The following is a 19,499-nucleotide window of genomic DNA, read 5'->3' as shown; positions in this document are numbered from 1 at the left end:
AGCCGCTGGCTTCCTGTCTAATCCCCCCATTCCAGTGAAGTCTTCAAAATGTGATGAAAAGTTTACAAATGGGAAAAGTTAGTGCAAACCCAGTAAGAATCTCCAAGGAGGCAAAATTTATTTGGATTTCATCCCAGGAGAGGCCTACCCAGAGTGGAAGAGTGGTGGGCAACACTCGGAAGCTTACCTTGAAAAAATACTTTTGGTCTCACTTTTTTCTTTTATGCACATTTTCTCTGCGAGGATCATCACCTGTCCCTTGCAACAGAAAAGGCTGAAAACACCTGTGGTAACCATGCTGTAATGACAGATGGGGGCGTAATCTTGGGTGACAATTCCTGCTGGGTGGTGAGTAAATAAGAGGTACAAGTATGTCTAATGGCCCTCAAGACTCCCTCCTCCACTTCTACTCATACAAACCCGGGTCTTAGTAAACTCTTAAAAATGGGCATTATCTAGGGCTAGCGTCTCTGAAGACCTAGCTTGTTGGAAAACAACCACCTCTGATTATACTGTCAGACACTCCACTCGGAAGGTCCATTCTCTCCCACTTTTCACCCTCCAGCCTCTGGCAAAGCTAAGACCTCAATTTAGCCCTTTGGGAGGACAATACTATGTCACTGATACCGATAGAGAATTATGAGCTCTCAGGGGAATATGAAAAGACTTCTGACATCTACAGAGTACAATATTACAAAAGAATATAATCATCCTGGGAAAACATATACAAAATAAAGCCAAATTCTCCTTCCAAATGGAAGAATTACAACGACACTAAATGTTCTCAAAAGTAAGAGAGAATGATAACATGACTGATGCATAAGCGTTCAAAAGAAGACAGTTGGAAATTCGGGGTATCCAAATACATTCATTTTATAAAGCATTGAAAAAGAGTGTTTAATAATGGAATGAGCTGGAAGATGAGATAGAGAAATTTCCCAGAAAGTATCAGGAAAGGATAAAGATATTATAATGTCAAGTCAAGACACAGGTGGTAGAAACAGAAGTGTCAAAATCTGTACAAAAGAGGAAAATAAAATAAAGAAGAAGAAGAAATATCTAAAAAAAAGATATTAACTCAGAAATTCCCAAAATTAAGCAAAGTAGAGAAAGTAACATCTGAAAAGATGGGGAAAAAAATAGATATTTAAAAATTGCCAAGCAGAGGGCAAGCCTTGCTCACTGGCTCAGTTGGTAAAGAGTATGATTCTTCATCTTCAGGTCATGAGTTCAAGCCCCTGTTGGTCATGGAGCCTACTTAAAACTTTTTTAAAAAATACAAAAAAAGTTCTAAAAAATTTTTAAAAATTGCCAAACAGGATATATAATATGAAACCTAAATAAAGATAGTGAAATTTCAAGAATCCAAAATAAAGAGAAACTTCCAAATATTTTGAGAGAAAGAAAAGGTAAAAGAATCAAATCCACACCATATTTCTCAATGCAATACCTTCAAAAGATGAGCAATAAACTTACAACTGACTCATTCACAGAAACTAGAAGCCAAGCATAACGGAATTACATATGCAAAATGCTGGAAGAAAATGAAAATCTCGGATTTCATATCATAGGTAATGAAATGTAAAAATGAAGTCTAAAATAGGCATAGAATTGAATATAAGACAATAAGACCAAAATATGTGAGAAGGAAAAAAAAATTAAATTATTGTAGGGGTCCCTAGGTGGCTCGGTCTATTAAGTGTCCGACTTCAGCTCAGGTCATGATCTCCCTATTTGTGAGTTTGAGCCCCGCATCGGGCTCTGTGCTGTCAGCTCAGAGCCTGCAGCCTGTTTCAGATTCTTTGTCTCCTTCTCTCTCTGTCCCTCTCCCGCTCACACTCTGTCTCTCTCTCTCTCTCTTTCTCTCTCTCTCTCTCTCTCTCTCTCTCTCAAATATAACATTAAAAAATTATTGTATAGTTTCTTGCATAGTTTGAAAAGTGGTTTTAAAAAATCAGAAAAGATACAGAAGACTTAATATTTGCCAATCAATATCTGACATTTATCAGATATTCCACAACAAAGTGCAGATTAAAAATTCTCTTCAAGTTCATGTGGAAATTTACTGGAAATCAAAATGTATCCAGGGTCATAAATCAGGCCTAAACGAATTTTATAAGACCAAAAGCATACAGAGTATGTCTTCTGCAGAGCATGTCTTATGACCACAAGGATAGGTGAAAATATTTGGATTTAGATTAATTGGAGAAAATGAAAAATACAACTTTAAAAAGTGACAAAAAAATAGAAAATCTGAGTAGTACGATAGGTTTTTTAAAAACTCAATTTATAATTAAAGATCTTCCACAAGAAAAATCTAACCCTCAAGTTGCTTCACCAGTGAATTTTAATATATCCCAGCAACTTTCTTTAAAATATTTTTTTTAACGTTTATTTATTTTTGAGACAGAGAGAGACAGAGCATGAATGGGGGGGAGGGTCAGAGAGAGAGGGAGACACAGAATCAGAAGCAGGTTCCAGGCTCCGAGCTGTCAGCACAGAGCCCGACGCAGGGCTCGAACTTGTGAACCACAAGATCATGACCTGAGCCGAAGTCAGACATTTAACTGACTGAGCCACCCAGGCGCCCCCCCAGCAACTTTCTTAAGACAGCAGAAAGAGAGGGGTCACTATGAAGCCCATTTTATGAGGCCACTATAATACTGAAAAAAAGACCCAACAAGGATATTACAATAAAAGAAAATAATAGGTAACCCTCTCTTGTGGACATTTATGCAAAAATGCCAAACAAATATTGGCAGAAGGAATTCACTGGTATATAATAAGTAAATACATGATTAGTTTCTCTCATAAAAGCAAAGTTGATTCAGCTTTAGAACACGAATCAGTGTAGTTCACATTAACAGAATAAATGCGAAAAACCATATGATAATCTTAAGAGATTTAAATAGATTCAATTTCCTTTTATGGTCTTAACAATCTCAGTCAGTAAGTAATTAAAAAGGATTCCCCTAATATGATGAAGGATACCTATTAAAAAATTTACAAGTAACATTTTAATTATTAGTTAAACAGGTGAATGTTTCCACCTGCATGCAAGAACAAGACAAAATGCCTAGTGTCATCATTTGTAGTCAACACTGTATTGGAGGAGCTTATCAATGCACCAAGGCTGGAAAAATAAATAAAAGGTAAGGAGTCTGATAAAAGAACTAAAATTGACTTTGTACATGGATGACTTGACTGCATTCACAGAAAATATGCAGAGTCCACACACATACACACACACAAAAACCCATTTAGAATTAATAAGCAAATTTCATAGAGGGGGGCTGAATTCAATGTCAATCTATATAAAAAATAAATTGCATTTCTATATACTGAAGACAAAACATGAAGAAGGAATTTTAAAATGTCATTGAAAAGCCCATCATTACATATAAAATATTTATCAAGACAAATAATGAAAAAAAGATAAATAATGAAAGATACATAAGGTTATTAAATGAATAATCACAAACACAGAAAAATCGAAGACCTAAATAAGTGGAAGGTATATAGCAAGTGATAAGTTCCATATAACGCTTGTATCAGTCTAAATTTGTACATTCTCTAATTAGGAAGATATATACAATGAAATATTACACAGCCATAAAAAAGAATGAGATCATGCCATTTGAGACAACATGAAGGGACCTAGAGTATATTATGCTAAATGAAATAAAACAGACTGAGAAAGACAAATGCTGTATTATTTTACTCATAAGCAGAATCTAAAAAAAAAAGAGAGAGAGAGAGAAGAAGGAGGAGCAGGAGGAGGAGGAGAAGAAGAAGAAGAAACAAAAAACACAATCAGGTCTATAAAAACAGAGAACAAACTGATGGTTGTCAGAGGGGAAGCAGGTGGGGCACAGCCAAAATGGGTGAAGGGGAGTGACAGACATAGGCTTCCAGTGATGGAATGAATGAGTCACCAGAATAAAAAGCATAACATAAGGAATATAATTCATGACATTGTAATGGCGATATATCAGAACAGAGTGTAGCTATACTTGTGGTGAACACAGTGTAATGTATAAACCAGTTGAATCACTAGGTTGTACACCTGAAGCTAATGCAACATTGTATGTTGGCTCGACTCAAATAATAAATGAATAAATAAAAAGAAATAAATTTGTACATTCTCCTAGGAAAACAGTTTAGCAATAATTATTAACGCTGTATATGCACATAATCTGTAACTGATCAATTGCACTTTGTAGTATATACCCAAGAGAAGTGTATAGTAATGTGCATCAAATATAATACGCAAAATGTTCATTCATAGTACTATATTTGTAATAGCCTCAAACTGGAAACAATACACATGCCCATTGACTAATAAATTGTGGAATGTATTTGTATATAATTATTTATCAAATATAGAAATAACCAAGAATGCAACTTCTGCTGCACAAAGCAACATGGATGAATCTCAAAGACGTTTGCTCAGTGAAAGGGTTTAGAATAATCTTTATCTGGAGAGGCATATTAACTGGACGGAGGCATGCAGGAGCCTTCAAAGTCTGCTGGAAATGTTCTAGAGATGCCTCTAGGTAGTTACATAGGTGAGTTCCTATGCTTTCAATTCTTGACTATTCACTACATGAGAATAGAGACCAGATCTTAATATCCTATTGTTGTATCCTTGGTATCTAACTTGTTGCTTGACAATGTAGTATATAAACAACAATAAACATACAAGGTGATTGTGAGGAATAAATGTTATAACACTGATTATGAATATATAACTTAGTACAGTGCAGAGAAATGGCACGTTTTTAAAAATACATACTATTTTCCTAGCCAACACCAGCTAATTGTATGCTTAACATGGCAGGATTTACAGCACACTTCTTCTTTCATTCTATAGCGGAATTCTCTGTGAGAAATGCACTGCGGTAAGTATTTATAATCCCTTTTAATAATATGAATTCCTTGTAAAGTATAATTCAAAGGTATAACAGAATTGCTGTGTTAGTGGTCAAATAGCAAAAGCTTGAACAATGATGAGCTTTTCATTAAAGGTGAGCCAGATGATCGATTTTAATCATTGCAATGCAATAATATATGGGGTATAACTGTTGATTTTTCACCTTTCTAAAAAATAAATATGGTTAAACAACAATAGTTCAAATATATAATAGAAAATACTTCCAAATAGTTTAGGAGTGGTGACAGTCAAACTGGATTAGATAATTCAATCCTTTCAAATGAATTTGTGAGTAAGAGACTGATGTTCTCAAGCCATTACTAAGATTCTATCTGTTTTCTATTATAATTACTTCTAGGCATAAACTATGGTTTCTTTGCATGGATCTAGGGCAAGGGAACATTCATCTACAAGAGGACAATTAACATTAAAAGTAAAACCAAGGAATAGGGAGAGGCTCTTATATTTCCCAATCAGAAGTAAATGGCATGATTCCAATATGAGCCTTACATTGTAATTCACAGGGACGGACACAAAATTACTAGCATTGATTTGTGATTAACCTGCTGCTCACATGAGCAACTCTGTGCAGTATGTTTCTCCGGCGAGTAGAATCAGGAATATATTCATTGTATGACAGGGGATAATTATTTTCCTTGGGAATGGCTGCAGACGTCAGCTAATCAAACATAAATTCAAATGGCTAATAAAAGAGTTGAGAGGTTTATATTTGTGCTATAGGAAAAAGATTTATTCTCATGGGTTTAGCCATCTCTGAACATGACTCTGTGCTGCTGGGTCACTTTTTAACACCATACAATGACTGCTCTTTAAAAACAAAATTTTAAGTGGACTTTAAACAATATGTAGCACAGAGATCTTACGACAACCACAATAGCTTGCCTAGATTATCCACATAATTTCACTAACTCTCCAGTTTACATTGAGAAAGTTGTCGTGCGTGTGTGTGTGTATCTTCCAAAGACACTTACTTTATATATGTTCCATAAGAATGCAGACGTGATCCCCCTGTTTTGACATATTTCCACATATTTTCCTTCTATTGAGATTTTCTACAAGTACACATTTATTTATTTTACTAATAAACCAAAGATAAACTAAGCCAAAAACTAATCTAGGAAAGTTATTGCTACTGGCCAAAGAAAGGAAATAGTATGTGTTTCCACAAGACAACGAATTGCTACATTTTTAAAAAAGAATTTTCACGTTACATAAATATATTGGAGTGTCCTCATTTGCAATGGTCAGCGTATCTTACCTGTAGTAGAACCTTATGAAGACAATAAATACCTTAAAAGCATTTTCAAAAGGTAGAGAGTGTCTCTAGCCAGCTACAATTCAAAGGCGGAAGGAGTAGGAACCTTCTTAGCAGATGGGATGGTGTAATGTGTCTGGGGCTGGGGATTTGCATGAATATGAATTACAAATAGCACAGATAATATGGTGTTCAAGAGCTGTTACAAATCTTGAATGTCAAAGTCATTTAGCTGACATTTGGAGGGACATAATTACCTTAAGAACATGAAAATGGGTTGGTCTAAATTGCATGGGCAGAGAATCACAGGACACACAATGCCACTGCTTTGGCAATAATTGTGACAAGTGGGCATGGCCACAGAAGCCAAGAATGGCACACATTAATGCAGTGACATTTTTTCAATGCATGCTGCCCTTTCAGAAATATGCATATGAGGACTAAATAACCTCTGACCCATTATAAAATAACAAGAGACAAAAAAAAAAAAAATCTACCATAAGCCCTATCCCTAGCAGTCCAAAGAAAATAGTTCATTCATATTGTATACACACAGCTTTACATATTTCAAACATTTAAACCGTATGTAACATTACTAGACTTCAAAGTTCCATCATTTGTGATAGGTTTACTTGTAAGTCACTAATGGCATCTGGATTATTTCCATTGAAAAGACTGACAGTGCCTGATTAAAGAATATGGTGCCATTGAAAATAATTTCCTATATTAACATAAATTATCAATCAAAAATTAAATATGTATTTCTAAAGGAAAAGTGCTTTCCATCAGTTTCTCATTTATTCAAGCATATTTAAAAAAAAATGTTTGAAGAGTGAGGCACTGGGAGATCCTAAGGAGGTGTACCAGACGTAGCACACTCAATAATGTCAGTTCACGGTTCCCCAGAAGAGGTAATTTACTACAGGTGGAAGGGACCCACAAGAGAGTGGTTTACTCTCTAATTTTTGCCATGCGTGCTAGAACTCCAGTATCAACTACGATATCAGAGGAATCTGAGGACACTGCAAGAAAGTAATGCTTCATTAACATTTCATCAGAAAATTCACATATTATTTCTGAAGTACTGATTAAAATTCAACACTAGTGATGTAATGAACATTTTAGCATCTACCCACTAAAAGGATATTTGCAAACTCTAATTAATATTTCATTTTAGAAAGTGAATGAAACACTTGATTTCTTTAACAGATCAATATCCCAGGCTGTAATAATACTTGGAGCCCAGCAAGTAGACGTCAACTTCTACTTCTGTTTACCTCCGTTCTGATGCCAGCCCTGATGAACCCCAGCCTCCTTGATCACCAATTCCTCTTATCTTCAGTGATACTCGTGGTCTATTCCACACCATTTAACACTTATTCACACCTGTATTGTTTGCTAATCTTGCATATACATCAGTATTTCCTCCCTTGTGGAGTTATATAAGTTATTGATGGAATAATTAATATTATATTAAGGATGTAATAGTTACTGATAGAATTTGTTGATAGGTTAGAAAAACGCTGACTGCTTTGTGGTAATGAAAACGACAAAAGCCAAGCCCATTGTGTGCTACAGGCACGTGGGATAAAAAGACAAATAACATGTAGTCCCTTTTGCAATGAAGGTCTCGGGCTTTGAAAAAGTTAAAAAGCAGATAGTTGGATACACAGAAGCCAGAGTGATTGACAGATTTGATGATAATTACTACAACAGAAAAATATTGTTATAGCAAGCATTGTGGAAGACCCAAGGAGATTCCTGCTTATGAAAGGAATGAAACCATTCCTCTTAAAGAAGCCTATTTGTTAATCATCCAATATTTCAAGATCAAATTTCAAGAATAATTCAAGATCCCACAAAATTAAGTTGACATAACATTTGAAGGAATGATGTAAATAAAACCAATATTAGTTTAATATTTAATTTGAGTTGGCAAATTAAATTTATTATAATGACAAATAATAAATTCATTATAAGGTATTTATTCGAAAGGTATTCTGGCCTAAAGAAGTTGATTCTGAAATACAATCATCAGAATCAAAGCTGGTTCATTCAGTCAATGAACGAACACCATGGTCATAGTTATTTTCCCCAAAAATCTTCACAAGCACAAATGTTAAATACTTTTATATTATTCTAATCCATTCATTCAACAAATGGTTATTCAGGGCATACTATGCTCAGGACACCATTCTAGACGCAGGTAATACAGCAGAGAACAGGCAGATGAGAATCTTGTTTTCAGGGATCTTGCAGCGGCTCGTATGGTTTCACCATAATTAATTCTTGAATTCACCACTTTTGAACACCTAGTTATTGTTTATCCTAGAATAAAAAAGTGCAATGGAAGCCTTATTTAAATATGTCATCATATGCTTGATTATCACCTAATGATACAGTCCTTGAAATGTCATGTCACAAATAAGCATGTGCAGTTTATATTTTCGATACGTAACACAAAATTTCTTTAAAGAAGAATTTCATAAGTATCCACGTGCCCACTTGCTGTGTATAAATGTGGACAGCATTACACACTCACGGATATAAAGGACGTTTTTAAAAGTCGTTGCCAATTTAACAGTAAAAAAATATCTAAAATTGTTAATCAATTTTATTGATTATAATATTGCATACATTTTCTTAAATTCATTGGTAATATGTGTTTCTATTAATTTTTTTAATGTTTATTTATTTTGGGGAGACAGAGAGTCAGAGTGGGGGAGGGGCAGAGAGAGGAGACACAGAGACAGAATGGGGGAGGGGCAGAGACAGAGGGAGACACAGAATCCAAAGCAGGCTCCAGGTTCTGAGCTGTCAGCACAGAGCCGAACGCAGGGCTCGAACCCATGAAGCGTGGGATCACGTCCTGGACCTAAGTCGGATGCTTAACCGACTGAGCCACCCAGATGTCCCATGTGTTTCTCTTCTTTAAACTTCCTGTGCAAAACATTTATGATACCTTTAATAGATTTATAAGTGAATTTTGTAGTTTAGTTTGTAATTTTCATAAGTATTTTCCTTTTCATAAAAAGGCTGTGTGCTAGAAAATAGTTTCCTGCTTATGTCAATTATTTACCTCTTTTTTACAGAGATTTATATTTTTACACTAACTACTTTAAACCATTTAATCTACTTATCGTATTGATACAATGTATAAGAGAAATATCTAACTTGATTTCTTTCCCTATAAGTTCCCACCAGCAGAGTACCAGCATCATAAACTTATCTCTTTATTTCCAGTAAGTATATATATTTTTCCTACTTCATGTCTCACTGTATTACATAGAACTTCTAAAACAATGTTCATAATAATAGTGATAGGAATCATGCTGGACACATCTTGATTCTAATAAAAATGACCACAGCCTTCCTTCCCCTTTTCACTGCAATATTAGCTGTTGACTTAAATATGCACCTTAAATAAAGTTAAGGAAATATTATTTTGTTATTCAGACATCAAGATTTCATTCATATCAGTAACAAGAACTACATTTTCTTAAATGTCTTTTAAGCATTTACTAAGAACTCCATGATGTCTCTTACTTTTACGTATTAAAGAATCTATTGTTAATTTTCTTACAATTAACTTTCCATTTGTATTTCCAAATAAATTCTGGATTAAAATTTCTTATCTTTTCACAACCTACTGGAATTTATTTACTGGTATTTTATTTTGAATTTTGTACCTACATTCCTACCTGAGATCAGTCTATAATTTTGTTTTTATATGCTATCTTTGCAAGGTTTGGGGATGAGTAGATTTTAGAGCTTCATGCAATACATTTGAAAGAATTCAGCGTTTCTCTATGTCTAGTACAATTTAGAATGCTGATGATTGTCATTGGTCTTAAATCACTGTTTGAACTTAAGTACATCTTGCTATTTATAGATGAGAAATGTTATCAATAGTCGAAAGGTGTCTGAAAATATTTGGTGGATTAGTGAAAATCTACACAATCTGTTTCTAGGACAGAACACAACTGGGACTAGGAATATCCTAACTTTTCCTACAGGTTTTTAATAATCGTAAAGGTTAAGTTTATCAGGGTGCCCAAATCTCTCATCAAATACTAAGAAGCACGTTTGGATTCCAACGAAACTTCCATGCTGAAAGAATTGCTGTTATTTAAAAATAGGTGCAATATTATCTTGTATGGTGCGGAGTGTAGCCTCAGGTAAGCAACAACCATAAATACAGTTATGTGATTATATAACATATTTGTTTACATTGAGTCAGAAGGTTTCTCTCTTTCTTTTTTGTTATTATTTTTTTTTGACGTTTATTTATTTTTGAGACAGAGAGAGACACAGCATGAACGGGGGAGGGGCAGAGAGAGAGGGAAACACAGAATCGGAAGCAGGCTCCAGGCTCTGAGCCATCAGCCCAGAGCCCGACGCGGGGCTCGAACTCACGGACCGCGAGATCGTGACCTGAGCCGAAGTCGGACGCTTAACCGACTGAGCCACCCAGGCGCCCCGCTCTCTTCCTTTTTTGAAAAGGTATCTCGTTAATGCAGAACCAAACAGACACCAAATAAGACCTAGTAACGCCCAGCACAGATTTTCTATCTGCCTTTCCATACCAACGTAATATTTGGTTTTTGTTTCATTTACTTACTCACTTATTTATTTACAGCCCTGTACTCAATAGTGTCACATTTCCAGTCTGAAGTTACATGGAATGGGTCTATTTTTCTTAAAAAGTAATAGTTTTATCATAACTAATGTGATCTGTACTTCTTTCGGTTGTTCCTTCACATTAATTATTCCCCAGAAGTTAATTGCTGTGAATGTATAATTAATGAACTAATATGAAGGCGAGGAGTTGGTTAAGTAGTTGGCAAAATGTCTTTAAAATCAATAATCTGTTTCTCCAACTATTTGCACTTATTTCAAGGTGCTACTTTCTTATTAATGCCTTTAAATCTCAGATAACTACACATGAAAAAGGCTGTGACTGGGTGCCTGACTGAGGCATGACAAACTTAATTAGAAAAGAGAAAATACGATGCTGTTGGACTTGTGAGAACAGAACATTTTCACAGTTTAAACTGGCGAAGGACTTTCAGTCTTGTGAGGGAAACACAATATTTTATTCTTTCTCCTGCAGGTCATGGGTTACGCGCATATATGCATGCGTACATAACTGACGTCATTGGGCTCAATGAACAATGCCAAGTTATCAAAACATCCATGAGAACTTCATTTGTGCAGTTCACTCAGATATTTCCTTTTGCATATATCCCCTTGGCATTTCCCTCAATTTTGAAAACGTAGAATGGTTTTAATTTTCCTACTTTGGAATTTCTCCGATTTGACTTGGCCAATGCAGTCCTTTCATGTCCTTGACACCTCAGCTTCTCCATATTAAATGGCTTCCATGGATTCCATGATTCTGAGATCTGATCCCCATCTAACATGCCATAATTTGTAGATGATAAAAGATGTTGGCATTGCAGGTCACATTAACGACCTGAAGGTAAATTCAGGTTTGTTTGTTTTTTATTTACTTGCATTTATTCATAGCTAATTTATTTAAATCATCTAATCCTTGAGTATCTTCAGATGGAAAATAATGACATTAATAAACTCAAGCTCATAAGATTGTGGGAAAGATTGAAAAGATACGTTTGCAAATGCTTTCATATTACCTATCATATGGTGTGTGCTCTGTGACTTATTATTGTAATGATTCCTAGCCTTCCATCACATTGCGGGGGGGGATGCTTTTAATCGAGTACTACTATCTGGGAGGGCATTGTATCCTATAAAGTATCTTTTTTGGAAACAGAAGCTACAGATATATCATCTGTATCATTATTTTTTAGTTAAACTTTATTCAACCGTCATAAAATTCCTTATGTACACGATTTCCATAAGCATTTACCAACTCTGTATTTTACTCTCTACATCTTCATTGTGGGACTACTAGAATGTTACAGGCATAGTGTGGCTGATTTTGCGTAAGCCCTTTTGATAGTCTCGTTCCATCATGCAAAACCTAAAATAATGAGTGCTGGATAAATGTTAAGTAGTTTTCCAGCAGCTGAATGATTATTCAATGAGTCATTACAACCAAGCAAAGCCCACACGGAAGAATAATTCTTTAACTATGAAAATTGTGTCAAAGTTTTGAAAAAAGAGAAAGTAGGCATGGGAACCAAGTGTACAAGTGACATAGAACTGAATATAAATCTAGAAAATAATAACTTCAAAGGGATCTTATCGGGCCATAAAAACTGGCCACATTAAGCAAGAGAAATATAACAGGAACAATCAAACACCAAAAGCAGAATTGGAAGGTAAAAGAAATTTGAGCAAAGAGATTGCTCTTACCAACTACAGATGTAAAGAATTGAGGTTTGGATGATAAGGCTGCTACAAGAACAACACAATCTTAGGATTTACTTTAATTAAAGACTAGGATACAGGGGCACCTGGGTGGCTCAGTCGGTTAAGCGTCTGACTCTTGATTTTGGCTCAGGTCATGATCTCACGGTTCATGAGTCAAGCCTCACGTCCGGCTCTGCACTGACAGCATGGAGCCTGCTTGGGATTCTCTCTCTCTCTCTCTCTCTCTCTCTCTCTCTCCCCCACCCCTGCTCAGTCTCTCTCCCTCTCCCTCTTTATCTTCCTCTCTCAAATTAAATAATCTTTAAAAACAAATAAAAGCATTTTTAACTAGAAGAAACCTAATAATTTCAATCAATCAGTCAATCGATATGAATAGGATACAAAAAATGGTGACAGAAGTCCCAAGTGATTCTATGGTGGGGTGAAATCCTGGATACAACCCTGGGTACCACAATTTAAACAGTACATTGACCTGAGGGAGAATGTTGGATAGATATCAAAAGAAACAAGCATAGTCTTGGAAATTGAATAGTTAAAAAAAATATGTATGTATGTATATATAATCATGTAATAATCATGGAGAAGAAAGAATGCAGGGGTTAGGTGAGGGCAAGTGATAGCTATAATGCCATCCCAGATCAAACTGGTCTCATCCTTTGTGATGCTGTACATGACCATGGAGCAGTTGTTACCAAGAGACTATTTCTACGGATGAACTCTAAACACTGTACCTAGGATAAGGGAGGAAAATAATCCTGCTTCATTGCCTGTATCTGATTAGCTCAAGCACTGGTTGGATAACTAAAAAAAAACACAGTTTTTTAAGAATGCCTCCAGCATATTTTTAAGAACATTGTCACGTATTATGTTTTTGTCCCTTTGTGAAGCCCCATCAGAGAAATGTCTTCATTACTATTGACAGGAAAACTGATTCTTCATCGGAGGAACATTTCTTTATTGGACAATAAAAAGTCTGTAACTAATCATACCCCTTTTTCCCTTCTATCGCTTGCAAATTCAGAATTCACTCAATCCCTCACTTATTTCCTCAATATCAATTTATTATAAATGTCCAATACAGTTCAGAAACTGTTCTGTTGTAGGTACTGGAAATGCAGCAGTGAAAATGACAGGCAAGGAACATTCTCTTGCAACGTCCATTGTTTGTGGACATGCAAAGCAGAAAGATGAAACAAGTAAAGAGACATACGAGAAAAATAATTTCAGTATAGAGAATGTTCTGAAGGAAATTAAGTAAGTTGGCATGATGGAGAGAATCTGGCATTTTATTTATTTATTTATTGTTTTATTTATTTATTTTGAGAGAGAGAGAGAGAGAGAGCAGGGGAGGGGCAAAGAGAGGGAGAGAGAGAAAGAATCCCAAGCAGGCTCCACAGCGTGGGTGCAGAGCCCCATGAGAGGCTCCCATTCACCAACCAGGAGCTCATGACCTGAGACGAAATCAAGAGTTGGACGCTTAATGAACTGAGCCACCCAGACATCCTGAGAATCTGGCATTTTCGGTAAGAATCGATCCCTGATTAATTCAGGGCAACTGCCAAAGCCCTGGGATCAGATTGCCTGAACAAAGCAAACTGCCAAGAATGAAAGCCCCAGGGAGGGCAACAATGTAAATAAACTCCTAATGGAAAAAGGGAGGCGAAGGAGGAGACTGCAGAAGTGGCTGGAATTAGTATGTAACCAGGTGAGTCAGAGACATGGGCAGGAAGAGGCAGTGGCCACATGGTCGGTAAAAAGACATAATTAGGATTTGATTCCATGTGTTAGGAGGAATCATTTAAGATTCTCAACAGGGGATAGCATGATCTCTCTTTAAAAAAAAAAATTAATGTTCATTCATTTTGAGAGACAGAGACAGAATGCGAGTGGGTTGGGGCAGAGAGAGAGGGAGACACAGAGTCCCAAGCAGACTCCAGGCTCTGAGCTGTCAGCACAGAGCCCGACGCGGGGCTCGAACTCATGGACCTCGAGATCATGCCCTGAGCCGAATTCGGACGCTCAACCGACTGAGCCACCCAGGGGCCCCACGTGATCTCTCTTTTCCCTTTAAAATAATCAATCACCCTATAATGCTGTCAACTTTTTAGAAATCTCTGAGACACAGGGGCGCCTGGGTGGCTCAGTCGGTTAAGTGTCCAACTTCCACTCAGGTCACAATCTCACTGTCTGTGAGTTTGAGCCCCGTGTCCGGCTCTGGGCTCACCACTCAGAGCCTGGAGCCTGCTTGGGATTCTGTATCTCCCTCTCTCTGCCCCTCCCCCACTCGCACTCTGCCTCTCTCTCTCTCTCTCTCAAAAATAAATAAACATTAAAAAAAATTTCTGATATACACATATAAGCATATGCATTCTTAATTTCTCCATCTTGATCTTCTATTCTGATGTCTTTACTCTTTAGTCTTGTTAGTTTGTTGTTTAAATCATTTCTTTCTATATATAATATATATACACATATACATTTATGTATCGATATGTTTATACACACACATACACACACACACTAAATACATGTCACTGCTGGCATCCTCATTTTCTTAGCTCAGAATGACAACTCAAATTTGTGTGGCTTTCCGTTCATTGCTACACATTGGGTATGGGAAGAATTAGGATCCTGTGGTCCAAGTCCTACCTCCCTGGACATACATTGCTACCCTGCCACCCTCATTGTTTCTCTGCCAGGGAGCATCCCACCCCCCACCTACCTCATACCCTTACCTAATATAGCTTCTCCATAGGTCTCTTAAAGATACCTTCCCTGTCCTCTATTGCCAGTAAATCAAATGCAATCGCTTTAATCGGCTCTGACTTTCTGAAACACAGTCTGTTTCAGGCTATTCTTACTCTTCAGGCAAAGATTTCCAAAGCCTGGCTTACTCAAATTTGAAGAAATAGAGAAATAAAGATCAAATAAAAACTATTACTTTGGTAACATTATTGTATCTTTTACAAAGCATTTGTTTGAAAATATGGTTTTATTCTAAAAATCATGTGAAAATTGTGGCAGCAAGTCATGGACCAATCAGAAATACTGCCTTCTGGATTTTATTCCTATCCAATTCATTTTTATTATAAATGTCATTTAGTTAAGAAAAATGTAAAATATTAAGTAAAATATATATATTGGCAAATTAGTGAAGAAAGTATAAAAAAATACAGACCGCTTTTAGGACCAAGGAGCAGAAGGAATAAATCTATTCACACGTAAAGTAGTGAATGGAAAATCCTGATGTTTCTGAGTTTTAGAGAAGATTCACTGTGAATTTGCAATTTCTGCCTTCAGTCTCTGATTATATGACCATACAATCAGTATCTGTGGCTCTTTGAATATTCCAGGGGCCTTCTGTAAATGGATCAACCAGAGCATCCCATTCTAGATCAATTCTTTTTAACAATGATTAGGTGAAACTAAAAGTAATGTTCAAAATAGTTACTAGCAGTAAGAGAGATTCACTGATCGGTCGGACAGATGTGAAGAACAGAGTCCTGTAGCCTCTGGCTTTGACCCAGTGCTTGTTGGATGCCGAGAAGGTATGAAGGGTCCTGAGAGAGGACGTTAATGGGACTGGGCTCTGGGATGTATTTGCCCATCGATGGAGAAGTGTTTCAATGCCTCGGCAACAACAAATCTACAGGTGCGTAGCAGCTGTTAGCCCCGTGTGTCACCTCACAAATACCATGCTATGAGCTAGGGAAGTTGGGTCAAGTAAATTCAAGGGTTCCTGCTTTCTGTAGTGAAAACAGAAAAATGAAATTAATTACCTATGTTCCCGAGGATGTACGAAGGCTATAATTTTAAATTCGGTGTGAGCAGCATTTTAACAGTTTTATATTAAATGCCAGCTCTTCACAAAGACCTTCCTGATCTCCTCATTAAAAATGAAATAAGCTTCCCAAGCCTCCAGTTAGCTTCTCTCCCATCCTTGCGTCTGTCTCCTTCATAATGCAGAACACAACTTGCAATGTTTTTATTTTTTTTTAATTTTGTTAATGTTTATTTATTTTTGAGAGAGAGAGAGAGAGAGCTAGGGAGGGGCAGACACACACACACACACACACACACACACACACACAGAATCCCAAACGGGCTCCGGGCTCTGATCTGTCAGCACAGAGCCTGACGCAGGACTCAAACTCATGCATGAACTGGGAGATCATGACCTCAGAGGAAGTCGGACGCTCAACTGACTGAGCCACCCAAGCGCCCCTTAACTTGCAATGTTTTTAATTAATGCATCTCTTTGTTTAACTGTCAGGGCTTGGGACTTATTTTTTACTTGATCTGTGTGCGCACGTGCGTGTGTGAGTGCATGCGCGTGTGTGTGTTGTGTGTGTGTGTGTGTGTGTGTGTATTTGCACGGGTTCTTTTACTAGAATACAAGCTTCTTGAGACAAGGGCCACTTTTGCAGTGTAAAAATCGGCATTCCCTTTGTTTTCACAGTGCCTGGCACATATATGTCAATAATTTGTTGAATAAAATGATGATCCTAGATCATTAACCAAAATTAATCACTCCATACTCCATATTTCTTTTTCTTTGGTCATTCACATCCATTTATCAATTAATATTTTGTGCCACTTCGGAACGATTTGAGCTCCTGGGGAAGAGCAGGCACACCTCATTTCTTTGTGTGCCGTTCCATTACCCAGTGACAAGCCCATAGACAGTTTCTAAACGTTACCTCAACGGAGAACAGAAGACAGAGAAAGCTGCTTCTAGTACTTTCCTGCAACAAAGACATGATTATTTGGCCGGCCGCTGACATACTTAACTACTCGGAGACTGGATCTCAGTTTCCAAACGCTGGGCTTATTCCAGGATCATATGAGTTACAATGAAAAAAGAAGAAAGGAATGAAAACTATTTTGATGCCTGAAAGCACACTCTGACTGGAAAGTCATATGAAAACTCCAGCAACAAGTACGGACACACCACAAACATTGCTGGCCAAGTTTAAGTACTTCTGTATTCCGAGACAAAGAAATAATACCATGACCTAATTCTTTTGTCTCTCCCGACATCTGGAAAGCTGGGGAATCGATCGGCCTAAGTAACTTACAAATTAAGCTTGAATCGGCTGCACCTCAGAGAACCAAAAAGGAAACTTGGCTTCCTCCTTTAAGGCTTTAGTGGGACACGTAGAAGGCTGATATTACATTTTTTTCGCAATTTGACAACAATGGAGCATCCACGACAATGAATGTGATGAATTGGTGACAGTGCTCCATGGAGGTGAATGGGGGCAGGGAGAGGGGTCCCGCGCTTTGCCCACTGCTGTGACCACATGCTGGTCTAGGTCAAGTGCTATACTCGCTGCTTTGCACTTCCGTTGAGGAGAAATGAGAACAGCAGTTTTATTCATATCAAATTATCCACCTTCTTTGTTGGACAATAATGTGGAAGGGTAAACAGCAATACCTTTTTTGCCTTTTGCTTTAAAAAAAAATCACTCTGTTCTTCGTAATATGGCATTGTAGACACAGTGTGTGCATTGAAGACTCTAAGTTAGGGTTGCCAGATTTAAAAAAAATAAAGTTATGGGATTTCTGGGTAAATTTTCATATCAACACACCACATTTTTTAGCATAAGTATGCCCCATGCAACATATTTACACTAAAAATATTTATATATTGTTTATTTGAAATTCAAATTTATCTAAGAGCCCTGTGTTTCACCCAGCAAACTTACCCTAAGTTCAAATTCCAATTTCTCAACTGACAACCTTTTGACAGATATTTATGACCTCTCTGATCCTTACTTACCTGGAAAATTAGACTGAACAAATTTACCTTGCCTGGTTTTTGAGATGCTTTATTGGGACTCTGTTGTGTTTGTTGGTGGGGATCCCAGGGCAGAAGGAAACTTAAATATACCTTTCCCTGTAAAGGCATAGAATTAGCCACGATAAGGTGAAGCACGTATTGCGCAGTGTCCAGATCTCACTCTCTTCACACAAAAAGAGTTTACGCCTTCTGCCTGTCGTACCATGTTGGATTCCATGTAGGCTGCGTGGTCCTCACTGCCTGGATCTTATAGCCCTGCCATTTCAGCATGGAGCCTCCTTCCGTCAGCACAAACAAGAAAGACGTAGGGATTGTGCCAGTAATTCAATGCCTCGGCCTGGAAGCGATATGCTTCACTTCCATACACAATCTAGAGACAAAACTCCTCACACAGGCCTACTTAGCTGTAAGGGAACCCCTTAATCTAATCCCCATGCCTGGGGAAAAAGGTAACAAGTGTGGGTGAGCCCTACAAGCCTTCACCACAATATTTATCCCGGTATTGGTAGAAGCTGGACAAGAGCAGTGGAAAGAATGCCCTGAGGCAGAGTCCCAAGTCCCTGAAGGGGAATGATAGAGACAGGAGCTGGAGACAACGACAGTGATAAATAAACTACAAATCGAACGTCTAGATGCTCAATATTCTGATCTTGTGGCTTCCAAGACCTTAGGGATGACAGATCAGGAGCCACAGGTACAGATCCTGCTTCCTTCCACGTCTGCCCCAGGGTAACCCCTAAACTGATTATAAGTCATTCACTTTAGGGGAACAGCACCCCCTGAAGGAGAGAAGCTGTCAGGAGGATTCCTGTGCAAAACTTGTAGGATCAAAAACTCCCCTCCCAAAACTGTGGGAGGAGTTTCTCCAAAGGATTAGAAGCAGCCTGCTTTAGAGATGACCCCGCTGGATGTCCCAGCTCCTCCCAGCCCAAAGAGACACAATACTATCCAATCCCCGAACAACGAGGGCTACGGGCTACGTCCACCCTGCAGAACTTCCACCCTCTCCCACGCAGAGAGTGCTTTGGCTTTAATAAGTTGCTTTGCACTTGCTTCGTTCCTTCTGGCTAGCCTTATTCGAGTGCGAATGGCCTTGTAAATCTTCAGGGGGGAATCCAGGAACCACGACT

This window comes from Prionailurus viverrinus, chromosome D4 (genome assembly GCF_022837055.1).
Source record: "Prionailurus viverrinus isolate Anna chromosome D4, UM_Priviv_1.0, whole genome shotgun sequence".
Lineage (NCBI taxonomy): Eukaryota > Metazoa > Chordata > Mammalia > Carnivora > Felidae > Prionailurus > Prionailurus viverrinus.
The sequence above is the reverse complement of the archived record's forward strand: the minus strand, read 5'-3'. Positions refer to the sequence as shown.